We start from the raw sequence: 27,646 nt of genomic DNA on the forward strand, positions 1-27,646 counted from the left end.
TTGATTTTTACTTGTTTAAACTATTGGCATTTTGGTCAATGAAATGGATGATTATTACGGCTGAAAAATTAACATCAGTTTGAAGAAAGAATAAGCTTATTCCAGTTTTCTGGAGTTTTAATCTAACTGAGGGAATTATTCACAGCTCAGTTTAGATTTGACTTGTGATTTTTTTGAAAAGAATAGATTGCAGCTTTGTATACAAGGTACGATTCATGTGCAGCGGCAATTCTGATCATGTTTCTAATTGATCTCACCATACAGTCAATGCTTTTGATTAGTTTGGTTGTTCAAAATTTTCACTGGATATGAATGCAATGTTGCGTATGCACAGTGCTGATTTTCTGGGACAGTTTACTTCAAAGGCTACAGAGCAAATGCAGGAAAAATGAGTTGAGGTGCAGATCAGTCATGATCTAATTCAATGGTAGAGCAAGTCCGAAGGGCTGAATGGCCTACTCCTTTTTCTAAAGTTCCTACATTAATTCAAGAAAATCCGAACTGCCAATATTTAAATGGAACTGAACATTTGAACCAAAACTGGTTGTCTTATCCCAAAATAACAATAAATTAAACTAAATTGAATCCTTTTGTGAGTGTTATAGACAATTCCTGCTGGAGTGGGGCATCTCACAGTGTATGCTGTTAGTTAGACTTTTTCCTGCACTTTTCAGCTCAAACATATTTTGCCCTGTAAGATTGTGGAAGTGCAAACCAACAATGGCACTGCAAAGGCAATGGGACATTAATTTGGTATTTGAAAATCACAAGAAATTTAAAGATTGAGAAAGAAATGGAGGAATGAAGAGAAGGAGGGTGAATCAGAATCATAGAATGGTTACAGCACAGCAGGAGGCCATTCAGCCTGTCATGTCCATGCCTGCTTTCTGTAAGAACTACTTAGCTAGCCCCATTCATCCACCTTTTCACCATAGCCCTGCAAATCTTTTCTTTTCAGGTAATTATTCAATTCCCTTTTGAAAGGCACAATTGAATCTGCCTCCACCACACTCTCAGGCAGTGCATTCCAGATCCTAACCACTTGCTACGTAAAAAAGATTTTCCTCATGTCATCTCTGGTTCTTTTGCCAATCACCTTAAATCGATGTCCTCTGTTTCTCGACTGTTCTGCCAATGGGAACAGTTTCTTTCTATCTACTCTGTCCAGCCACCTCATGATTTTGAACACCTCTATCAGATCTCCTCTCAACTTTCTTTTCTCGAAAGAGAACAGCCCAGCTTTGCCAACCTATTCTCATAACTGAAATCACTCCTCCCTGGAACCATTCTCATAAGTCTTTTCTACACCCACCTCCAATGCCTTCACATCCTTCCTAAAGTGTGGTGCCCAGAATTGGACACATTACTCCAGTTGAGCCCAGACCAGTGTTTTATAAGGGCTCACCATAATTTCTTTGCTTTTGTGCTCTATGCCTCTATTTATAATGCTCAGGATCTGGTATGCCTTATTAACAGCCCTACTGCCTTCAACAATTTGTGCACATATATCCCCAAGTCCCTCCACTCTTGAATCCTCTTTAGAATTGTATCCTTTATTTTATATTGGCTCTCCTTGTTCTTTCCACCAAAATGCATCACTTCACTTTTCTCTGCACTAAATTTCATCTGCCACAAGCCCGCCCATTCCGTCAGCCAATCTATGTCCTCTTGAAGTCTATCACTATCCTTCTCACTGTTGACAATACTCCCAAGTTTTGTGTCATCAAATCAGTTACAGAAAGATAAATAAAGGGAGAGAAAGAAAGATTGGATTAACAACCAACAACTTGTATTTAGATAGTGCCTTCAATGTAGTAGTATATCCCAAGACATTTCACAAGGGCGTTATCAGATGAAATTTGACATCAAAGGCTGAATTCTGGAGACCCCACCTTGGCCCTCCATTGGACCCCCATAGCTATTTAACAGCGGGAAGCCAATTAACTGCCCACCATCTGGGACACCATCCCTTCAAAGGACGAGCTCCTGCCTCCAAGAGCAGCCAGCCAATCAGAAATCCAGCAGCTCTGCAGCAATGACACCAACACTAGGAGCATGAGGCCCTGCAGTACTAAACAGTCCAGAGACCCTGGGACAGATGAGTGCGGTTGGGTTCACCAGGGCCATTCAGGCAGGCCCCAGCGATGGGGTGGGGGGTGTCTTCCCAGGGGGACAGCCATCACTACTGGAGCAGGGGCAGGGGAGGGTGGCCTCTGGGGACCCTGAATTTTCCCTAAAGGAGCAATGCTCTGTCCTCGCCAGGTGGCTACTAGGTTTTACCTGGTGGTATCTCCCTACGGCAGCAGACCCCTCTGCCTGCCATTAAATTAAGGCGGAAACAGAAAGAGGCCTTAAATGACTGTTAATTGCCGCTTAATTGGCCTGGGGCAGGAAGGCATTGCTGGACTGAGAACCAATGCAGGTCAGTGAGCACAGGAATGCAGGCAGAGAGGATTTGGTGCAAAATTGGGATATGGGCAGCAAAGTTTTTGATGAGTTTACAGAGGGTGTAATATAGGACACTGGCTATGAGAGATTTGGAAGACTCAAATCTAGAGATAATGAAGGCATGGGTAACAAAGGCAGATGAGCTGAAACAATGGCGAAGATGGGTGATTTTATGGAGGTGGAAGTAGGCAATCCTAGCGATGGAGAGGATATGGGGTTGGAAACTCAGCTCAGGGTCAAGTAGGACACCAAGGTTGTTAATAATCTGGCGCAACCTTAGACAGTAGTTAGGGAGAGGGATGGAGTTGGTGGCTAGTCAATGGAGTTTGTAGTGGAGGCCGAAATAAATAGCCTGAATTTTACAGACCCCCGATGTCAGGGGTCGTGGCGGAGGGGCCGGAAAATGCTTCTGGGAGAGGCCTGCCATGGATCTTGATGCTAGGAAGGCCCGGCCCGATAGTGCCGGCGGCGGTGAGGTAACATGGTGGCCGCCCCCTGCCCCTCCCACACCGCTCAGCGATGAGAGCCCAATTTAAATATTTAAATTGATGTAAGGAAATTAATTAATTACCGTTATTGCTCCCACCATTAGTCATGGTGCGATCTTCGTGCCGGTGGCTGGCAATCCCGTGCCTTTGGATCCAAATCTGGGGAACCGAGGTGGAACACTGGTGGGGAGGAGGGAGCAGGTAAGTTTCTCAGTGTAGGGGGGGTCAGGGGAGTGGAGTCAAAGTAGTATCATTGGTGTACGGGATGGTGGGAAGGGTTATAGTTTAAACTTTGTAGGGGGGAAGGTCAAGTGGACAAAGTAAGTGTTTTTTGGGGGGGGGAGGGCAAGTAATTATGGTTATTGGGGGGTGGGTGGGAGAGGGGCAAAATAAATGTTTTTAATTTTTTCCCTTCAATCTTTCTTTAAATATTGAAATTGTAATGTAGGGCTCAAAGCCCTTTAAAAAGGTGTGAGAGCCTGCGCAAAGGATGGACAGCCTGCCCCCTACACATCATCGGCCCGGGCAGTCTGCCCCGGCTACTTAAATGAGCGGCCATGCTGAATATCGTGGTGGCTCCGTGACATGCAGCCCATGGGACAATACATTTCAGCCCAATGGCGTTCATCTTCTCAATATTTAATTGAGGAGATTTCTATTCATCCAATAATGGATGCCAGACAAGCAGTTTGACAAATCAGTGGAAGTGGAGAGCTGAAGAGTTGTGCTGGTGAGGTAATATTGCATGTCATCAGTTTACATGTGGAATCTGATGTGTTTTTGTATGATGCCACCGAGGGATAGCACATAGATGAGAAATAGAAGGGGGCCAAAAATAGATCCTTTGGGGACTCAAGAGGTAATGGTGTGAGAAAGGGAAGAGAAGCCACTGTAGTTCTTAGAAATAACAGGGAGGTTGAGGGCAAGTTGCTATTATTGCAATGGTGAACAGTATAAATCGACCAGCAAGTTCGGGCAATTTGCAACTCAGTATATCTTTTCTTCATTTCTAATTGCTGGCCAATTTGTGCTTTAATAATGGATTTCTTTGTGAACTCACCATTATTTTCCCAGGAAAATTTGGGCTATTGAATTGTACGTCCTTCACGAACATTACAAGAAGAAAAGCTACAATTCAGTTATGGGTTGTCACTTTTCTACATCATTCCTAAAATAAATTTTCTTCTGGTTCACTTTAAGAAAAAGACTATTTCCAAAGCTTTTTTTTTCCCAATCAAGGTTAAAGTTTTGATCCACTATTTCACTAAACCTTCAATATTTGTAATCATAGGATTTCTTTGCAGTCTCGAAGAAGGTAAATCCTGAACAAGTTAACTCAAAATATGCTCTCCCGCTACTAGTTGTAGATATTTTACTAGGACTGAAGTTAATCTATTGAATTACTCACCCTTGTAAGAAAAAGTACACAAGCATCCATAGGGACATGAAGACCATCTTGAACATCTACCCCTTCATTTATTTATTTGAATATTTTGATTTCACCAGGACTAATATGACAGGAGGTTCTTCCTTGGGCACAACCTGGAAATTAAACCTAAATATGTTGTGCTCATTTTACTGATGTCGTGTTATGGCCAAATATCCTCCCAATTTCATTCGAATTCAGCTGAATTTAAAATTGGCAAAAATCAGTGTATGGGCTAGATTTTACCAAGCCCTAATCATTGGACTCCTTGGTGATGGGAGCTGAAAGATGTGGCCAGCAGCGGTCCGCACGGAGCCTGACATTGAGAGGGCCTGGCCCGATCCTCCCGGCAGTGTCAAGGCCCTGTGACACCCGCACCCCCTCCCTCCCCCCCCACCCCCCTCAACTCGCCCCAGGTCTTCAGTTCCCTGTCCGGGGAGGGAGGGGGGAGGAGTGAAGATTTTCAGTGTAGGGGGTGTCAAATATACGTCATGGGTGTAGGGGATGGTAGAATGGGGTGAACTCCAAACTTGGTGCAGGCGGGGTGCGGTTGTGGGGAGGAAGGTCAAATTCGAAAGGTAAGTGTTTTTGGGGAGGAAAGGGCAAATACATAATGTAATTGTTATTGGGGGGTGGGGAAATGGATGTTCGAAATTTATTCAATAATTTTTGAGAGGGTGGTTCTTTAAAAATTCAAATTGAGCGGCAGGGCTGCCTGCCCTTTAAAAATGGCGCTAGTGCCTGCACACAGACCATTGCCAGGGATACACAGCCCGCCCCTTCTACCTGATTGTGGGGGGTGGGGGGCCGGCTGCCTTGGCTATTTAAATGAGCCGCTGCGCGTGCGATTGCTGCGGCTCTTGTGCCTGCCATTTTTTGAGCTCACCGCCAACATCGGCAGTGGGATTTTAAAATCCAGCCCCATATATTTATTTTTTAAGTATGAAAATGGAAGCTTCGACTTTAACCATCATTCACAAAGATCAGGCACAGCATTTTTAGGAACCAGCAATCCAGGAAGCTTTTCGATTCATAATGCGACTTATCCTAACATCATTAAAATGCAATGGAAGAACCAGAAAATGCAGAGTAGGTCTCAATGAGTATATATGAAAAAAATGCTCAAACAATTACAATAAAACACCAGAAGAATGACTTTTTACCTGCCTGAAAACCTGGTCTCAGTGTGAAGAGATCCATTGAGCAAGTGCAGCTGGAGAATCCTTGCATTTGAGTGTTGGATGTGTGCCCAATTTTGTGGGTGAAGACTTGTTCAGGTAGAGAGTTTGGTGGTTGGCCATAAATAATCAAGGTGACTTGGACATATGGTAGTTACATGTGTAACTCCATTATGTCCAAAATTCTACGGCGTTTTAAGCCATGTATTCAGTTGCACCTATATTGTGCATATCTCTAGGCATAAATGCACAGGACACTACAATATTTAAAATTTTTATTTCTGTGCTAGAAATGTCCATTCCATCTCTTAATACTTACTTAATATTTGCTTCTTGAAAACACCTTTGTGTGGATTTGAGATCTGGCATGACTTATGTCTAAAGTACTTGTTTTTGTTCAAAATTAAGGGAAAAGTTTCTCACTTATCCTCCTTTTATGTACAATGAAGCAAATATAAGTATAAACATTTCTTTCTCTAGAAAAGACTGAGAGATGGCCTGATAGTTTTTTTTAAGTTATGAAGAGGTTCGATAGGGTAAATGTAGAGAAAATGATTCTACTTGTTGGGGAGGCCAAAGTTAGAGACCATGATGGGCGGCACAGTGGCGCAGTGGTTAGCACCGCAGCCTCACAGCTCCAGGGACCCGGGTTCGATTCCGGGTACTGCCTGTGTGGAGTTTGCAAGTTCTCCCTGTGTCTGCGTGGGTTTTCTCCGGGTGCTCCGGTTTCCTCCCACAAGCCAAAAGACTTGCAGGTTGATAGGTAAATTGGCTATTATAAATTGTCACTAGTATAGGTAGGTGGTAGGGAAATATAGGGACAGGTGGGGATGTTTGGTAGGAATATGGGATTAGTGTAGGATTAGTATAAATGGGTGGTTGATGTTCGGCACAGACTCAGTGGGCCGAAGGGCCTGTTTCAGTGTTGTATCTCTAATCTAATCTAATGAGAGTTATTTTGGTGAAAGGTTGAAAAAAGGCATTAAAACATTGCTGTGCTAATAAGAGGCCTGTTTGAAAGTCTGGATTTAGCATTCAATCTGGGGGCTAATTGATGATTACCATGATTTAAACCTGCCAGGAGGCCCTAAAATAGACACCTGTACATTTAGCACTCAAGCTCATGGACTTCTTTGTCACAAAAATTGACACCATCCCATCAGCTGCCACTGCTACTTCTCTCCCTTTCACTCGTCCACCAGCCCAAATTTCCTCTAAAGTCCCCTCTGCCTAAACTTGCATCTTTCTCTAGTTTCTCTTATATCTATTCTCATGCCCTCCCTCAGCTCATCTTGTTCAAGAGACCCACAACCTGCTGTCTCTTGACCCTATTCCCACTAAACTACTAACCACCCAGTTTCACTTCCTAGTGCACATGTTAGCTGATCTTGTTAATAGTTCCCTCTCTTTGGGTTCTGTCTCTCTTTTAAATCTGCCATCAACCCTCTCTTCAAAAAAAAACTCTTGACCCCAATGCCCTTGCAAACTACAGCCCCATCTTCAATCTCCCTTTCCACTTCAAAGTCCATGAATGTGTTGTTAACTTCCAAATCCATGCCCATTTTTCTTGGTATCCCTCCAACCCCTTCTTATTTATTCAATCATAACCAAAGTTCTTGCAATGGCTTCTTTTCCCATTCCCACAATGTGATTATTGGTGTTCCCCAAGGATCTATCCTTTGACTCTCCTATTTCTTATCTACATGCTGCCCCTCGGCCACATCATCCAAAAACAGTGTTATTTTTCAGACATATGCTGATGACATCCAGCTCTACCTCACCACCACCTCTACCTCAACACCACCTCTACCTCACCACCATCTCTACCTCACCACCATCTCTACCTCACCACCACCTCTCTTGACTCCTCCACTATTGCTATTATTTGACATCCAATACTGGATGAGCAGTAATTTCCTCCAATTAAAGATTGGGAAGACCTAAGGCATTATCTTTGAGCCCCAATTCAAACACTGTTGCCTAACTACTGACTCCATTCCTTTCCTTGGCAGCTCTATGAGGCTGATCCAAACTACTGGCAGCCTGGACCTCATATGTGACCCCGAAATGACTTTCTGATTACATATCCGTGTCTATTCCCACCTCTGTAACATTGCCTGACTCCAGCCCTGCCTCAGTTCAAATGCTGCTGAAACCCTCATCCATGATTTGTTACCTTTAGATTTGATTATTCCAATGCACTCCCCTGGCTCACGTCCCACATTCTACCCTCTAAAGTTGAAACCATCCAAAACTCTTCTTTTCACCCATCGCCCCTATACTCGCTGAATTAAACTGGTTCCCAGTCAAGCAACACCTCAATTTTAATATTCTCATCCTTGTTTTCAAATCTTTCCATAGCCTCGTCCCTCCTTATCTCTGCAATCTCCTTCAGCCACACAACCCTCCGACATATCTGCACTTTTCTAATTCTGGCCTCTTAAGCATCCCTGATTTGAATTGCTCCACCATTGATGGCCATGTCTTCAGCTCCTCTGGAATTCCCTCCCTCCACCTCTCTACCTTTCTTTCCTCCTTTAAGATGCTCCTTAAAACTAGACTCCTTTATCCAAGCTTTTGGCCATCTGCTTTAATATCACTTTATGAGTCTCAGTATCAAATATTGTTTTATAACACTTTTGTGAAGCAATGTGGGGCACTTTATTATGTTAAAGGCACAATATAAATACAAGTTATTTTATTGTTGTTGTTGATTAGAAGCAATTTTACTCGAGCTGTATTTGTAGCCTCACACATGCACTTCTACTGAAGGTATGGGATGTGCTGACAGACATTTGAACATTGCAGGATAGCTCAGAGCCTGAGAGAGAGGGTGCACAGGAAGCCCTGCCTCAGCACAAGGCTCCTGTGCTGCAAGAAATTTAATGACTTGACACATCTGGCCAAGATAAGATCCCACTTCACAAACACACTGCTCAATAATTGCACCACTACCAGCATCACAACTGCAACACACTTCAACCATCATCTAACTATACACTGACATTCACACAACCCACAATATTATATGCTTCACAGGCACTACTCACATCTCAGACACATGTCTCAGCTCTTCAACCATGTAAGGCATAACACACACACAAACACACCTGCCAATCCATTTATTCATAATCACCACTCTTTCTCTCCCAGGACAAAAGAACATAAAACTGGCAGCAGCAGGACCTGACCAGAGGAGGGAAAACATGCCTGCTTGAAATCACTCCCCTTAAAGAGACAGTGCTGGCCGTGATCAGGAGGTATTGCCTGGAAGTATTTGGCCACTACAGCTTCCTCACAGAATCACAATTCTTCCTGATTCATAATCCCCAAATCCTATCCTTACTACCAAGGTCCATATGGCCTCATCACACACATCCTCCTGGAGTAGCCACGGGCGCTGCACCACAACCCTTCCCGCTTTATCTTTGCAGGCTTCCTGGAGCAAGATCCACCTCAGCCCTGGAGGTAGAGGAGGACGAAGAGAATGAGGAAGAAGGCACTGCTTCAATTGCTATCATTGTCACAGTCGGCAGCTGAGAAACTGCCACCATGTGTAACTTGGAGGCTAGGTTAGAAGAGGGATTGTCACTGTGGGATGCACTGGGCACTAGTGGGAAACAGCCACACTGAATGGAAGGGACACAACATGTGCTACATTGCTGGGGATGAGGGTGCAAATTCGTATCCTAGTTCTGCTGTAGGGGTGTCAGATGAGGACCTCACAGGCGCAAGCTTCAGAAGAAGACTGATGCTTCTGACAAAACAAATGCTTGGTGCAATGAACAGACTGAAAACCTGCAGGTCGTGGCTAAGGGGATGGAGGAGACCGCCTCCACCATGGTCTGTGATCGGATGTAGAGCTTGGAACCCATGTTTTGCAATGTGGAGAGGCTGGTGACTTCTCACGCAAAGTTATAGGACTCCCCAGCCTCCATTCCTGTCCCTCGGGGGCCCATAAAATTCAGCCCTTTGCATGCAATCCAGGAGGAGAGTCAGCAGCAGACATAATAATAAGTTCTTTAACAGAGGTTCATTTATATATTACCTTTCACAACCTTGGGATCTCCCAAAGCACATTACAGCCAACTTTTGAAGTGTAGCTACTATTATCATGTAGGAAATGTGGCAGGCCTGTTGGTCGATGGATAAATATTGGCCAGGACACTAGGGAGAACTCCCCTGCTTTTCTTCGAAATAGTGCCATGAGATCCTTCCGTTCTCTTGAGAGGGAAGACAGGGCCTCAGTTAAAAGTCTCATCTGAAAGACGGCAGCTTCAATAATTCAACACTCCCTCAGTGCTGCACTGGAGTCTAGATTAGAAGGCAATTCTCTAGAGTGAGTCTTGAATCCACGGGGAGGGTGGGTGGCGGGGGGTGGGGGGATGGTGGAGGGTGGGTGGTGGTGATATTACGTCTTTATTTTAAAGTTATTAATTTATTGATTTTGTTTTGATTTGTCAACTCCTATATGAATTTATTTATACATTGGTGTTCACTTGCCTAATAATTTATTAATTCATCATTTATTCTCTAGTGCCTGCTGCTCCATTAATATATCATTTGGTGGGGTGGCTCCTGTTCTATTATTTTATTGATTTACTGATGCCGACTGAGCTGTGTGGAAATGTGCACCAGTAATCATTTATTGTTGTGACGATATGGTCATGTATGTGGTATTTACTGCTAGTTGATGCTCTAACAATTCATGTATTCACTGAATCCCACTGTTCCAATCATTTATTGATATATTGGTGTGCTCGTAGGTTTATGAATGTATTAATTCACTTTATAGCACATTCATGGGTTGTGGGTGTCACTGGCAAGGCCAGCATATATTGTTCATTACTAATTGCCCTTGAGAAGGTGGTAGTGAGCTATCTTCTTGAATCATTGCAGTCTGCACAGATAGGGCTTTAAACTAAATAGTGGGGGGGAGGGTTCAGTTGCATGGAAAATTAGGAAGCCAAAGTTAAAGGAGAAGGTAGGAGTGCAGGTTAGTGATGAGGCTGATTGTTACCAGAAAATAAAAGGAAGAGACAGAACATGTGAACGTCATATTGCACCAATGAATCGTACAAGAGTAGGGAAATTTAATAATAGAATAAGCTTAAAGGCTTTGTATCTGAATGCACGAGGCATTCGAAATAAAATTAATGAGTTAACAGCGCAAATAGAGATGAATGGGTATGATTTAGTGGCGATTACTGAGATGTGGTTGCAGGAAAACCAGGTTTGGGAATTGAATATCCAAGGATACTCAGTATTTCGGAAGGATAGGCAGGAAGGAAAAGGAGGTGGTGTAGCTTTATTAGTAAAGGAAGAGATCAGTGCTGTAGTGAGAAATGATATAGGCACTGGAGATCAAGACATAAAATCAGTCTGGGTAGAAATAAGAAATAGCAAGGGAAAGAAGAACCTGGTGGGAGTAATCTGTAGGTCCCCAAACAGTAGTTCCACAGTGGGGCACAGTATAAACCAAGAAATACTGGGGGGCTTGTAAGAAAGGTACGGCAATAATTATGGGTGATTTTAATATGCATATAGACTGGATGAACCATATTGGCAAGGGTAGCCTCGAGGGAGAGTTCATTGAATGTATTAGACATTGTTTTTTGGAGCAATGTGTTGTGGAGCCAACCAGGGAGCAGACTATTCCAGATTTGATATTGTGTAATGAGGTGGGATTAATTAATGATCTCATAGTTAAGGATCCTCTAGGGAAGAGTGATCATAGCATGCTAGAATTTCAAATTCAGTTTGAGGGCGAGAAACTGGAGTCCCACACTAGCGTTCTGGAGTTAAACAAAGGTAATTACATAGGTATGAAGACAGATTTAGCCGTAGTGGACTGGGCAGGAAGATTAAAAGGTAGGACAGTTGATGAGCAATGGCAGATGTTTAAGGAGATATTCATGTTCCTCCCAACTAAAATATATTCCAGAGAGGAAGAAAGTTTGTAAGAGGGGGAAAAAACATCCATGGCTAAGTAAGGAAGTTAAGGATAACATAAAGACAAAAACTAAGGCATACCAAATTGCAAAGGTGAGTGGCAGGCTGGAAGACTGGGAAACTTTGAAAGATCAACAAAGGATTACTAAAAAAGTAATAAAAAGAGCAAAGGCAAATTGTGAAAGAAAACTAGTGCAAAATATAAAAACAGATAGCAATAGCTTCTATAAGTGCATAAAAGGGAAGACATTATCTTTAGTGAATTTTGGTCCCTTGGAGGATGAGACTGGGGAGTTAATAGTGGGGAACACAGAAATGGTGGAGACACTAAATCAGTATTTTGCCTCGGTTTTCACGGTGGAGGACACTAGTACCATCCCAGTAGTAACAGGTAATGCAGAGGTTATAGAAAGTGAGGAACTTAGAACAAAAAGTACTGAGCAAACTATTGGGATTGAAGGCAGACAAGTCCCCAGGGCCTGATGGCCTATACCCTAGGGTCTTAAAGGAAGTAGAAGTGGAGATAGTGGATCCATTGCTTATAATATTCCAAAATTCCCTGAATGCGGGAAAGATTCCAGTGGATTGGAAAAAAAGCTAATTTAACACCCTTATTCAAAAAGAGAGGGAGGCAGAAAGTAGGAAACTATAGACCATTTAGTTTAACATCTGTCATTGGGAAATTGTTAGAAACCATTATTAAGGAAAGTAATAACAAGAAAGTTTAGAAAGTCAAAACGCAATCCATCAGAGTCAGCATGATTTTATGAAGGGTAAATCGTGTTTGACTAATTTGCTAGAGTTCTTTGAAGATGTAACAAGTAAAGTGGATAATGGGGATCCTGTTGATGTAGTATATCTGGACTTCCAGGAGGCATTTGATAAGGTGCTGCACAAATGGTTAATACACAAGGTAAGATCACATGGGGTTAGGGGCAATTTATTAGCTTAGATAGAGAATTGGCTAACCAACAGAAAACAGAGAGTCGGGATAAATGGGTCCTTTTCTGGTTGGCAAGATGTAACTACTGGGATGCCATAGGGTTTGGTCCTTGGGCCCTAACTAGTTACAATCTATTTTAATGACTTGCTTGCAGGGTTGGAAGGTACTATAGCCAAATTTGCAGATGACGTTAAAATAGGTGGGATAGTAAGTTGCAATAAAGAAATAAGAAATTTACAAATGGATATGGATATGTTAGGTGACTAGGCCAAAATTTGACAGATGGAGTTTAATGTGGATAAGTGTGAGGTTATCCATTTTGGTCAGAAGAATAGAAAGGCTAATTAATATCTAAATGGCGAAAAATTCAAAATGATTCGGTGCAGAGGGATCTGGGTGTCCTTGTGTATGAATCGCAGAAAACTAGTATGCAGGTGCAGCAGGTAATTAGGAAGGCAAATGGAATTTCGGCACTTATTGCTAAAGGAATAGAGTATAAAAGTAGGGAAGTGTTGCTGCAACTGTACAAGGCATTAGTGAGACTGTGTACAGTTTTGGTCCCCTTACTCGAGGAGGGATGTAGTTGCATTGGAGGGAGTTCAGAAGAGGTTCACTATATTGATTCCAGAGATGAGGGATTTGTCTCATGAAGAGAGTTTGAGCAGTTTAGGCCTTTACTCTTTAGAGTTTAGAAGAATGAGAGGAGATCTAATTGAGATATATAAGATGATTAAGGGGATTGACAAAGTAGACATAGAGAGGATGTTTCCTCTGGTGGGGCAATCTAGAACAAGAGGTCATAGTTTTAGGATAAGGGATAGCAGATTTAAAACAGAGATGAGGAGAAATTACTTCTCTCAAAAGGTCGTGAGTCTGCCCAGAGTGCGATGGATTCCGGGACATTCAGTAAATTTAAGGAGGAGATAGTCAGATTTTTAATTAGTAATGGATTGAAGGGTTATGGAGAACAGGCAGGAAAGTGGAGTTGAGGCCGAGATGAGATCAGCCATGATCGCATTGAATGGTGGAGCAGGCTCGAGGGGCTGAATTGCCGAATCCTGCTCCTAGTTCTTATGTTCTTATGAAAGTACATCTACCATGCTCTCAGGGAGGGAGTTTCATGATTTTGACCCAGCAACAGTGAAGGAATGGCGATATATTTCCAAGTCACGATGATGTGTGACTTGGAGGGGAACTTAGTGGCGGTGGTGTTCCCATGCGCCTGCTGCCCTTGTTTTTCTAAGTGGCAGGTTTGGAAATTGCTGCAGTGCATCTCATAGATGGTACAGCCTGCTGCCACTGTGAGCCGGTGCGGAGGGAGTGAATGTTTAAGATGGAACCTGCTTCTCCGTTAATTCACTGGTGTCTGATGCTGTATTCATTTATTAATTCACTGGTGCCTGATGATTCAATCATTTACTGGTTGTTTATTGTACCCACCGCAGTAGAGGTTATTAAGGTGCTGCTTCTCACTGCTCTATGAATTTATGGATTCAATGGTGATTATAGTCTATCAATTTATTAATTAATTTGTCCTTGCTTAGCTGTGCTAGAATGTTCATCACTAGTCCATTGTGTGTGAGTGAGTAGGAATATGATTCATGTTGGTTTGGGTTAGTTGATAATTTTTTGTCATGATTTTATAGCGTCAAATGAAATCAATAGCACATTTTGTTGCTATTCATTTCTTTTTAAATCTCCATGTTACTTCTGAGGCAGGTTCTGTTATGTTGTCTTATAGGCTGTGCTATCAGTACATCCTTTGGGATGATCAGGACAAAACTCTTCAACACTGTGCAGACCATGGCCGGAATTTTATGAGTCCCATGGCATTCCTGACAGCAGGACCCTAAGTTCGTGGAACTCCCACTTCCGCCATTTTTCCATATCGCATGCAATTTTATATGCAAATCAACTGTGTGGTGACAGGTATTGGAGACATGTGCGATCAAGAGGTGGGGATGGACTTTCACAGGTGGAACCCACTGTCACTCAGTCAAAGACCATGCGCTCCACAGCTATAAATCATTCTGCATTCCACGCCTCAAGAAGCAGCAGCCTTCGTGGTATTTAAGTGTCTTCACAGTTACCACAATTAAATCTTTTACTTAGTTTTAATTGCTTTTTCCTTCCTTAATTTTTCAAACCCAGCACCAACCCACCATCATTTTTCATTACAGCAGGGGCAAAAAAAATATCAGCCAGCATGCAGCATCCCACCCAATGGTTCAGTGATGCCTCCCTGCAGGTTCTCTTCCAGGCTGTCAGGGAAAAGCGGAGGGTCACCTTCCATGCAAATGGAGCCAGAAGACCTTCCTGCCTCACCAAGGGGGCCTGGATGGAGGTAGCGGAGGAGTTCCCGAACCATGCAATGATGCAGTGAACGTGGGTTCAGTGTTGCAACGTATCAATGATGATCAGTGAGTGTAAGTGGTCTTGGTGAAGCTGTTCTCCTGTTTTTCTGCCTAGCTCCATGTCTTTAAGACAGAGGGTAGACAAGGCAAACAGTGGAATGTCTGAGAAGTCTTGGTGCCATAAATTAAATGATTATGCGCAAAGTTGACAGTTGGCATTGTTGCTGTGCTTGGATGTGTCGTGTGATAGCCAGTCTGGAATGAATGATGTCTATGCATGTATGCGGGATGCATTTTTGACCTGTCATTAAGTCTCCTGCAGGATAAATACAACCACAGCCAGCATAAGCAGGCAAAGACAGCTGGAGGTGTCCCAGACATCAGGGTCCTGACATTGGCTGAGGAGGAGGCAGCAGAAATAGCAAGAGAGGAGGGACGCAGAGCAATCGCAGATGGTGAGGCAGGATCCTCAAGGCATAAGGATGAAGTGCCATTCTCAGTCTTGCAGCCATATGTGCACAGTGTTACGACCGAGGCGGGAGTAATGCACTTTCAATTTAGTCCCATTACTCCACAGATCATAACATATTATTAAAGTTTCCCACCTACTGGAAATTAGCCAAATTAAACACTTTATTAACCCCCAGAATAAAACGCACCAAACCAGGTATCTTTAAACAACAATAAATTAACTATTTATTAATAAACTAAGTCTTAAACAATATTGAGATAAATCTATGTGTGAAAATACTTTACAACTTCTTATTGCTCCTAACCCACATGCACATGCATATTCTTCCAAAAACCAACAGTTAACCATTTTAAAACTGATGTTTTAAATTAGGGCTGTTTCTTAGGAATAATAAAATAACTGGGTTGTAAGTATTGGTGGGTTACATTCCCAGTTCGGTGAGGTATCCCAAAGTCGAATAGTTAGATGCCACCCAAAGTCCCCAGGTGAGCCTGATGAACAGTCTGTAACGGATAGGTGCCCATGGCACCTCGGATATAGCAGGCGTCACACAGATCCTTCAGCAAGGAGTATAGCAACAGGTCTATTTGGATTTTGAATTTGCAATTTAACAGTAGAATTCCCAGAAACACAAAAGGCAACAGAATGTCACTCCTGAGGCAGAGACTTCTTAGAGACTGGAAGTAAAAAGGAATTTGTTACCTCCAACAATGCAAAGATTCCTTCACAGGGGTCTTTTCCTCTTTAGGCGAAACACTGCCTGTGGACCAATGTAGATTTTCTGCTGAGAGGGATAAATTCTTCCTTCAGGGAGAGCACGCTTCATTGGTCTGCCAGATCAAACTGTTTCTAGCCAGTTTTTACACACGGTTAATCAGATACAATGTGGCATGTGACCTCATCTCTCTTGCTGTGGCCTAGGAACAGCTGCAGCTCTCACATACTGTTCGCCAGAGAGAAAAACAACTCTCAGTCTTAAAGGCACACAGTTCCCCTTAGTTTTTATAACAGAGAAAAATAAACACTCCCATGACAACAGCAAAGGAAAGTGTGCACGCATGTTCAGCTGATGCTTAATGTGCCTTTATTTGTCTCTCCACTGCAGGTGCCTGCACTCGAGTAACTGAACGCCAGGGGTACAAGACTTCTCCTCAGGGGAGGAAGATGCCAATGTCCCAGAGGGTGCCCTGTCAGCTGTCTCTTCATCCACCTCTGCCAGTGCAGATATATCTACAAGGTCCTCCTCATCCTATTTATAGTCATCCTCATCTGTGGAGGACTGACGTTTCTCCTGTTCCTCTGTCTGCAACACGTGACTGCATCTAATTGCCAGGTTGTACAATGCACAGCAGATAATGATTATTCGTGAAACCCTCTGTGGCCCCTCCAGACTGGTCAAAGCAGCGGAGGCGCATTTTCAGCATGCAAAAGGTGCGTTGGATGATGTCTCTGGTGGATGTGTGAGCAGCATTATATCACTCTTCAGCTGCACTTTGAGGATGCTGCACTGGTGTCATCAACCATGTACAAAGTGTGTAATCTTGTCACACAGGATCCAGGCATCTAGTTCAGCTGTTTTGTCAAAAACTCCTGGCAGCTGTGAGTTCATCAAAATGGAGGAATCATGACAGATCCCTGGAAAATGAGCACAAACCTACATTATTCTTGTCCTGTGGTCACAATCCAGTTGTATGTTCAAAGGGTGGAAGCCTTTGTGATTCACAAATGCAGCAGGCTGGTCCCAGAGAGCTCACCCCTTGCACTCTAGGGGACCCAGTGATGCCGCCAAAGGCCACAGACCTTGCTGTTTGTCTGTCCAAGTCTACAGGTAAGCAGATGAAATCATTGGCACATTGATAAAAGGACATTGGTCACCTCTTTGATACACCTATGAGTCGCAGACTGTGATATGCCACATATGTCGCCCACTGATACCTGGAAGGCCCCGCTAGCAAAATAATTGAGTGCAGCAGTCACCTTGAGGGCAACTGGCATGGAATTCCCATCAAACCCAAATGGTTGCAGGTCATGCTGCAGGATCCTACAAATTTCTGTGACCATTTCACATGACATGGCATCTCTGGCATTGCCCCTCTGACATTTGAAGGTGATTTGTCCTTGTCTTAATGATGCGCTGACGCGCCAGTGCCTGTCTTCAATAATGCCGTTCCCGGATGTTATCATGCGGAGCATCCTCACCTTCCTGTTCTGCCTGTTGCTGACGTTCAGGTGTCATGCGTTGAGGGAAAAGAGCCCTCCTTAGTCGCTTCCTCTGCTCTTCTTCCCATGGTAGTAGACAAATTGTGTGTTTGAGTCCCATGTCATTGCAGCTTTGCAAATAATGAAATGAGCAGAGCATTCCAATTCCATCTTCTGCTGCCAGTCACCTAATCCATCGAGGCCATCAGCAGTTCACTTTTATGTGCCTTAAAATTGCAGCCAGCAGGAAATCCTACCCACCATCATTTGCCTCCTCCTACTTGACTGGCAATCCACGTGTGGCCATATGGTTTGCATTATCGTTCAAGAAAATGGGGTGTGTACCATATAAAGCAAGTCTCTCCACCTTTCAACCTCCTTCTGCCACCTTCCAGCCTGCATCCATCACCCTTGACCCACCAATATAACCATAAACCTTCCCTCTGTTATCACTGTGAACTGATTTATGATTTTAACCCCTTATAGGGACTAAACCAAATCAGGAGTACATCCCTATAAATCTCCCTTAATCAAGTTCAAACCCGACAAATTCCCAGACACTTATTTGGGTCCAAAGAATTGTACTAGCTATCCCTCAAAGAAAGAAAACTAACAGAGAATATTACCATCATTCGGATAGCCTATTTTTAATATTATGGCTAAGTCATAAATATCTCAGATATTATAAGGGTCTGGGAAACTCTCTTCAATATGTAGCTCCCCACTTAAAGAGACACAGAGAGGGGGTTCTTGTAGTTGGATACAGAATACTATTAATGTTTATATATTTATTAAAGAATTTATCATGCAATCAACTTCTTAAGTGGATAGGTATATCACAATATCAAATATTACTGAGAAATGTAACACACATTCTTATTTCTAACATAGAATCCAAAAGCTTAACCTTGCTACTGTTACAGTAAAATTATCTTAGAATATCCAGAATATCCATCAAAATTTAAAGTAAACTTTTACCTTAAATCCCCCGAATAAGGCATGGGATGAGAAGTTTTGTTTGAGGCTACAACGCCTCTAAACATTGCTTTCAAAACTTCTCATTTTTATCCTATTTCTAAGGTGTCATCTGACTTCCAGCATTTAAGTGGCCTTCCTGTGTTCCTTTTAAAATACATATTTTTAATTACTATTTCCACTTAATGTTTTACTGAAATTTGAAGTTGTGAGCTTCTAATCTGGTCAAAATGTTTATAATTACGTTTACTTGACCTTTTGTCCCTGTGAGTCCATTTTCTATAATTACTTTTTTTATGATACCTTAAAGCAACCTCGAGAGCCGATTTGTCTGCATCAACAACCCCATAAACTAATTAAGTTTATTGCTACCTCTTACTGATGCCACATAGGATATTTCAATGTGTGTGTTTATCTTTCAATTCCCTCGCAACAGAAGCACAAATGGATTTCCCAACTTGTTATAACAGGGACCTTGAAATTTTCTAACTCTACCTTCTTAAGGGGAATTTCAGTGAAGCCTGAAAACTGACCATTTATTCAATCTGTAATTCTAACAGGCATAATATATTAACTATATCTAAATTCTACCTAATTAAGCCTATTATACCTATACTCCATCACAACTGAACATCTCCCCATTATCTTGGACAGTGTCACAATCAAATTATTCATGCAATCCCTCCCCCTGTTCTTAATCCAGTTACTATCCAAATGCCGAATCTGACCCTTGATCCTCCTCAAATCCATTTTAAAGATATTGCCTAGTCCCGTTCCCCTCCCTATGATGCCGTAGAGTGCCAAACCCTAAGTCTCGACCTTCCCCCACTACAGAATACAATTGCCTCCATTGACTGTGACTGTTCCCTTTGCCAGCCAGTACCTGAATTTGCCCCACAAGTCTCCAATGTTGACAGGACTCATCCCGCCCTTTAGACTCCTCATGATATTCTGTTGACCGCAATGCTCCAATTGGCCCACCACCCCCACAGCCGCCCACATCCAGCTTCAGCAGCAATAACAACCACTACACACCCTGGATGCTTCCCTCCTCCCTCCCCTGATTCTCCATGCATCCAATAACCACCACCGCCCCCCCCCCCCCACTCCCCGTCCTCCACAAGTACCCTTCCCTGCTCTTCCATGCACCTGGTAATCCCACCCTGTCCTCCCCAAATACCCTATCCTGTTCCTCCATGCACACACCCCCATGCCCTTGCCGCCATCCCCTGAGAAGAGTCGCCCTTGCTGGTGCCGAGCCTGGAGCCAAACTTCCATTTCAATGTTGGCCTTCTTGTGCCAATGAGTTCAATACATGAAACCACTAACCTCAGATACAACTGCACAAGGCGGACTGGTATACACCACGTTTAAATGAACGTGAACCGGGTGGCATGGGAATACCGCTCGCGGCTAACTTAATCTGGTAGGTAGGACTTAATTTGAACTGAGTGTAGGTTAATGAGTATTCATGGTATGGAAATGAATGCAAAGCTGCAATCTGCCACTGGGCAGGGGGAAACCCGGACCAATGCAATGACGTTGCTGACTTAATTGCGATAAAAAACCTGCTATCGGAAATCCGAATAAACAACTCATGCCTAATTAAATCATCCCATATGCCACCAAAGCTGTTCTTGCAGAGCCCATAAAATTCCCACCCCACTTGACTCACCATTGCAACCCTATGAGAGATCAACTAGTATGCAATTAAAAAGAATATTCAAGTACAAGAAACACAGAAAAATACAGTCCAATAATACATGGGACAAAAGGAAAAGGTGGATACAGAGCCAGTAAAAGAATCTACAACACAGGGAAAAAAAGCTTCTGACTGTCAAAATTGGTTCTGATCAAAAGCATGTTCAAGCATGTAAAAATAATTCTTTTCACAAATTTAAGTTTGTAATTGCTAAACCAATTAATAATCTTAAATCTGAGATTTTGGCTAGGCAAAAATATATTAGGATATGGAGCCAAGGCGGGTGGATGGAGTTAAGATACAGAGCAGCCATGATCTCACTGAATGGAGAAACAGACACAAGGTCCTGATAAGCCTACTCTTGTTCCTCTGTTCCCAATTACGTACATACGAACATACGAATTAAGAGCAGCAGTAGGCCACTCGGCCCCTCGAGCCTGCTCTGTCATTCAATAAGTTTGTGGCTGAACTGATTATTCACATTTCCACCTATCCCTGATAATCTTCCAGCCCCTTGCTTATCGAGAATCTAGCTACCTCTGCCTTACAAATATTCAAAGACTCTGCTTCCACTGCCTTTTGAGGAAAAGAATTCCAAAGACTCACGAACTTCTGAGAGAAAAAATGACTCCTCATCTCTGTCTTAAATGGGTGCCCCTTTATTTTTAAACAGTGGCCCCTAGTTCTAGATTCTCACACGAGGGGAAACATCCTTTCCACATCCACCCTGTCAAGACCCCTCAGGATCAATCAAGTCGCCTCTTACTCTTTTAAATTCCAACGGATACAAGCCTAGCCTGTCCAATCTTTCTTCATAAGACAGCCTGCCCATTCCAGGTATTAGTCTAGTAAACCTTCTCTGAGCTGCTTCCAACGCATTTATATCCTTCCTTAAATAAGGAGACCAGTACTGTACACAGTACTCGAAATGTGGTCTCACTAATGCCCTGTATAGCTGAAGCATAACGTCCCTGCTTTTATGTTCAATTTCCCTCGCAATAAACGATAACATTCTATCAGCTTTCCTAATTACTTGCTGTACATGCATACTAACCTTTTGCGATTCATACACTAGGACACCCAGATCCCTTTGCATCTCAGAGCTCTGCAATCTCTCACTATTTAGATAATGTTCTTTTTTTTTATTCTTCCTGCTAAAATGGACAATTTCACATTTTTCCACATTATAATCCATTTAATTGTGAGATATTTATTTTTACTTATGTTGTTATTTTGTTTTTCAGGTGGGGGTTGGTGGGTACTGTGGCAGGATGTGGTCAGGAGAGAAAGGAGCCACCAATAGTTTCAAGCTGCACTGAGGGAAAGATGTGGCCCTCAGTGGCTCAGTTCCCATCCTCCCCCAGTTACTGCTGCTTCCCATCCATCTCCCAATTCCTCGTGCTTCTTCTCCATCCCTCACTCCAGTATGACCATTGCTTTTTGTTTAAACTCTCAAAGAATACAAAAAAATATGCTTTAAACTACTTCCAGGTTTTGAAGCCAAAATTTTCTTTTTTACTTTCCAATACTTTGCTAACTCAATATATTTTATATCACTCGGAAAGTATTTTTGGCCTATAAACAGTAGACAAATGAACAACTGTGGCATCTGATCTGAAAAAAGTTTGAAAATGAACTAGTTACCTCAGACAAAAATCATAGAGATCACAGTTTGCACTGAAGTTGAGTACTTGAACCCCCAAAATTTCAGATACCGCAAATATACCCTATTTATTTACGCTTGACTGCAAGGGCTCAGGTACTCCAGCTGTGAAATATTGTGCTTAACATGCTCAGCTTACTGTAAACAGCAAATATCACTGGTAACTCCCGTCAGCTGCTAGATTGATAATATGGGAAAAATGTTACCCAGACAGGAAGGGCTGGATTTCATGGGCTCTAAAGTCTGAATTTTAACTCAGAGTGGGAATTGGGAAAACAGGGGCCAAGGTGAGCTGCAAACCATCCTGACCTCAGCATGAAGAGGCCCATGTGATTTTAACTCCCAGGCCTCATCTACTTTCTCCCAGCTAGTGGCTCAGCTAAAACCTAGCAGGCGGGGAATATTGGACAGTAGGAGGCTGCTGCTGGGGACTGAAGGAATGGTCACTATTACTCAAGTAAGTCACGGGGAGAAGGTTTCGGAAGAGTTTCACAATTGGGAAGGTGGGGGAGTGGGGAGCAGCGTACGCCTAAGCACCTCCCTCCACAACAATAGGGAAGGACCTCTTCTGACCCTCACTCTTCTTGCTAGATTGACCTGACGTAAAAGCCACAACTGCTTTTCAGCTTAATCCACTAGTTAAAATAGCTGTCAGGTTTGATGTTAGTGATTTTTTTTAAAAAGAAGGACCCCCATGAATTTCTGGTGGGGGTCCTTTTCGCCTGCTGAGAAGAGCAGATTAAAATGGCAGACTGTGGGAAAGGAGCAGAATGCCAGCAGATAAGTCACTCAAGCAATTTTAACTGCAGGGTTAAAATTGCCCCTTAATTAGCCATAAACTCTGCCTGACAGTTTTTGAACAGTTTCAGGTCTGGAAACCTTTCTTTTGCATCCTTCTTTCATTCAGCACCATACTTATTCACATAAATGTCCTCACAATGGAGGCTCAACAGGAGCAGGGTGAAGAGGAAATGAGAGAGGATCACAGTAAAAGGCTGCCAGAAAGGTGAGGAGTAACTGGAAGGTCCCTTTCCACCAGAATCTATAGACCTTCAAGGGTCTATCTGTTTAAAGAGGCAGAAGTTCAGTACAGTGACATTGCAAGCAGCCTGCACCCTGTTGCAAACAGACATCCAAATATTCTCTTGAAAACAAAATCTAAACACATAATAAACATCGTTCTGAACAGTGGACATCATGCCGCAAAGTATTTTTAGAATGCCCTCAGATATATTTCTCTGACTGGTGAGAGAGAAAGGGTAAATGGTAGTGTGGGCAGGTAGTTGTTAGAGCAGAGGTGGAAGGGTGCTCCCCAATTTCTCCTCCGTAGGGGGAAAATATATTTGTCACGGTCTTGTTTTTTTTTTCTCCTCAGAAATATTGTGTGTGCCTTTAAGACAGTAAAGAAGATTAGTGCACCTTTATGACAGAAGCTCAGACTGCTGATTGCATTCTGGTTGCCAAGCAACAGCAACAGGAGAGAGATCACGTGATTCAATGTTGCAGTTTTGACTTTTTAAACTAGCTGGCAGACACTGGTTTTAAGCAGAGTTCTGAGTCGATTTGAACTGATGAAGCTGCGTTCTTTCTCTCTCAAAATTCTGCAAAGCTTCAAGCCAAATTAATTCCATTAAAAATAAGAAAAGCCTTTCTTAACAAGTTTTCGGTGCTTGCTGTGTTTATCACTGAAGGGAAAGTTTAGTGTTGCAACAGCCGAGCTTCTTAATTCCTATCTTTGAAGGACCTTTTTTTCCCATTGGACCACTGTGAAGACTTCAAGTGACCTTTGACTGTTTCCACATTGGGAGACTCCATTTGTCAAGAACATAACTTGCAAAGACTTTGTTTTTTATTTTATTCTCAAGAGCCAGCTAATGTAAAACTAAACCATTGTTAATTTTTGGGTGTATGTAGGCGAATGCAGGAGTTAGATTCTTAAATAAGAAGTTATAAAGTCTTTAGGCATTGATTTGTCTTAGTAGTGTTTAGAATTTTAGTTTTTTAAAATAAATAATTAATTTGTTGTAATCTAAAGTTACCTGGTTTGGTCTGCTGCATTCGGGGGACACTAAAGAGTTCCATTTGGCTGTGTTTTTCCAATTTGGAAAGCTCAAAGAAATATGTTGCAACCTGTGGAGCAACAGAATTGCATTAACCATGTGATGCTCCCACTGCAGTCGTAACAATTAAAAATATTGGCTTTTCAGAGAAGCTTCATTGGTTCCATTTAAACACTCCCAAATTTTTTCCTGCATAAGTGCTCCTGCCCACAAGCCCTTGGTAATAGCAAGCTCCTGATGAGTTGAAAATTTGCAACTAACATTGATCGTCCCACTTCAAAATCTCCAATAATCTCTGCTAAACAACTCCCCAGGATCAACAATATTTCTTTCTCCTGTGGCATCAAGTATCAAATGTCAGCTGGTCTCCACCTGCAGTCCGCAATTCATAGTTATTGTGGATGATTTTTGCCTTTGATGGAGGATAAAGACAGAAGGCTACTGGTTGTTTGTTAACAGAGGGCAATGTTTCTTCTTCTGAAATGCACTCCTGCATCATCTTCAGACAGGGGTTAAGACCTGCGCAGCTGAAATGCTGACATTTTGAAAGGCATACTGATGCATGTCAATCCAAGAATGATAGTTAATCTTAAAGTTGACATTTCTGCTGGTTGCTGATAATGATGGATGTATGGAGTCTGATCCATTTATCACAGTGACGATCAATACTGTTGCTGTCACTGACATTTAAATATAGTTTTCTTGATACACATGTACATTCTGTATGGGGAAGGGTCTTTCCTGTTGGAGTGAGGCCAATAAATGTTATTGGTACTGCTGAAATGCTTCTCATCTACCTCAGGTTGTAACACTAGCATTGCATTTACACAACACAACACTGATGAATAATCTGATTAGTTGATCCCCTGATTACCAGCAGAGTCAGAACCACAGCAATGTGATGCCTAAAGACCCAGCCTGCTGTGTTTCTAGAACTGAAATGACACCAATGAATTCTCAAGGTTATTATCTGTAATTTCAGATTTTTGAGAAAGGTTGATGACTGCAAATAAAAACTTAAGAAAGTGTTCACAGATGCATTATTTTGTTTTCTCTCATGTCGAACCCTAATATTGTCATCCAACCTGCTGGGTGGTGCTGTTGCTGTTTGGCCAATGGACCTCAACCTAATGGAGGCTCATCGCCAACTCCCTGACACCTCCTCCTTCCTCCCCATGGAACATCACCCAAAAACCAAAGATCAAGCCCTTGTTTTCAAGACTGTCACTGAACTCTTTTCCTCTGGAGATCTTCCCTCCACAGCCTCCAACCTCATAGTCCACCAACCCCTAACTACCGGGTGCTACCTCCTTCCCAAGATTCACTGCCCTGTTAGATCCATCATTTCAACCTGCTCTTGCCCCACTGAACTTATTTCTTTCTATCTTGACTCCTTTTTCTACCCTTGTCCAGTCTCTTCTGACCTATATCCGCAACTCTTCTTTCATCTCTGCCACTTTAATAGTTTCTAGTTTCCTGGCCATAACCATCACTTTTCACCATGGACATTCTTTCTTCCACACCTCCATCCCCCACCAGTACAGTCTGAGGGCTCTCCGCTTCTTCATTGAATGCAGGCCCAACCGCCCTTCTCTGTCTAGCTGAACTGATTCTTAACATTGAATAAATTCTCCTTTAACTCCACTCACATCCTCCAAATAAAAGGTGTTGTTATGGGTACCTGCATGGGTCCTAGCCATGCCTGTCTTCTTGTGGGATACGTGGAACAATCTTTCTTCCATTCCTACTCAGGATCCCCTCCTTCACCTCTTTTTCCAGAACATTGATGACTGTATTGGTGCCGTTTCCTGCTCTCATACTGAACTGGAAAATGTCATCAATTTCCACCCTTCCCTCACCTTCACATGGTCCATCTTCCTTTCCTTTCCTTGACTTCTCTGTCTCTATTTCTCCATAAGCTATTGATGGATATCTACTATAACCCCACTGGCTCCCACAGCTACCTCGACTGCATTTCCTCTCACCCTGCTTCCTGAAAGAACTCTATTCCATTCTGACAGTTTCTCTGTCTCTGTTGATGCTACCTTCTGTACCAATGCTTCTGATATGATTTCCTTTTTCCTGAAACGAGGATTCCTCCCCCACCCTGGTTGACAGGGCCCTTGGCCATGTCCATTCCATTTCCTGCAATTCCCCTCTCTCCCAGAACAACAATAGGATTCCTCTTGTCCTTACTTTCCACCCACCAGCATCCACATTCAACGCATCCTCCACCATTTCTGTCATCTCCAATGTGATGCCACCACAAACACATCTTTTCTTCCCTTTTCCTTTCAGCATTCTGAAGGGAATGTTTTCTCCCAGACAACATGGTCCACTCCTCAATCACCCCCAGATCCCTCTTCCATTCTCACAGCACCATGCCATGCAAGCACAGGAGATGCAACACCTACCATCCTCCCTTCTCACTGTTAAAGGTCCCAAGCACTCCTTCCAAAGAAACAGCAATTTACTTGTACTTCTTTCAATTTAATACCCTGTATTTCCTGCTCACTCTAGATTGGGGAAACCAAATGCAGATGTGGTGACCACTTTGCAGAACACCTTAGATCAGTCCACAAGCATGACCCCGAGCCTCCTGTTGTTTTAATTTTCCACTCCACTCCCACTCTAACCTCTTTATCTTTGCCATCCTCCACTGTTCTAATAAAGCTCAATGTAAACTGTACCTCATCTTTCAATAAGGCACTTTGTAGCCTTCTGAACTTAACATTGAGTTCAACAATTGCAGATCATAACCTCTGCCCCTTTTTTTTGCTTTTGGATGGCAGCTGTTGGTGATGATTCTGCTTTATCCCCATTTATTCCTCCTCTAGCCCCTTCTGCTGCTTCTCTACTGTCCCATTATCATCTCCTTTTGCCTTGCTACATCGTTCCTTTTGTCATTTAATCTCTCCTGCCTTGCACCCATTCACACACCTTCCATTTTGTTTTTTTCCCGTTCTCCCCCTTTCACTGCCTTTGTCTTGCTCAAGACCTGTTACATCCCTAACTTTTTCCAGTTCTGACAAAAAGTCATTGACCTGAAATGTTAACTCTGTTTCTCTCTCCACAGATGCTGCCTGTTGTGTTTATGCTGGGTTTAATTTCAAGATCTGATTTAGCTCTGAACAATGCACATACCACACTGTGTTAAATAACCAACTGGTTTATTTAAAGCACATTAAAATTAACAATAAAAGGTCTTACAGATTGGAGCACATGTCTCAACAGCAGCCTGTGTCTGTGAGACAGATTCAAAATGTCTCCCAGAAGCTTCCAGAAATCTCCCACAATTTCACTTCTGCTCTCTAGCTCCACCCGGAGGTTTAAACAATCAAAACAGATCAGTCAAACACGACACTGCCTGTGCTGCTGAGTATTTCCAGCATTTTCTGTTCTTATTCCAGATTTCCAGCATCCCCAGAATATTATTTTTGTACAATATTTTGCATACAATTTTAGTCCTATTATTGTGTTAATGTATATAAATTTATATATTTTTCTTTTATGAGACTCGGTAAAATCTATTAGAGTTATACACTGCTTATATATCTCAACACCCAATTTGCTTAATTATTAACATTTCGCAATTTAGATTGAGCAACTTTGCTCAGTCATTAACATCTTTATTTCAGTCAGAAAATATGGGTTCCAACCCCACTTCAGGACTTGAAGACACTATCCAGACTGACACTGTGGTGCAATATTGATAAAATACCATATTAATGGAGATGCCATCCTACAATTACAGCATTGAATCAAGGTCCTATCTGCTTACTCTGA

At 42.6% G+C, this 27,646-nt stretch overlaps 1 protein-coding gene across 1 annotated transcript in view; it reads left to right on the forward strand.

Annotated features, from left to right (window-relative positions):
* LOC137371602 (putative nuclease HARBI1) overlaps positions 1 to 27,646 on the forward strand; it is a 53,266-nt gene that overhangs the window by 25,481 nt on the left and 139 nt on the right. The gene's annotated exons all lie outside the window — the stretch shown is intronic.

This window comes from Heterodontus francisci, chromosome 6 (genome assembly GCF_036365525.1).
Source record: "Heterodontus francisci isolate sHetFra1 chromosome 6, sHetFra1.hap1, whole genome shotgun sequence".
NCBI classification, from domain to species: Eukaryota; Metazoa; Chordata; class Chondrichthyes; order Heterodontiformes; family Heterodontidae; genus Heterodontus; species Heterodontus francisci.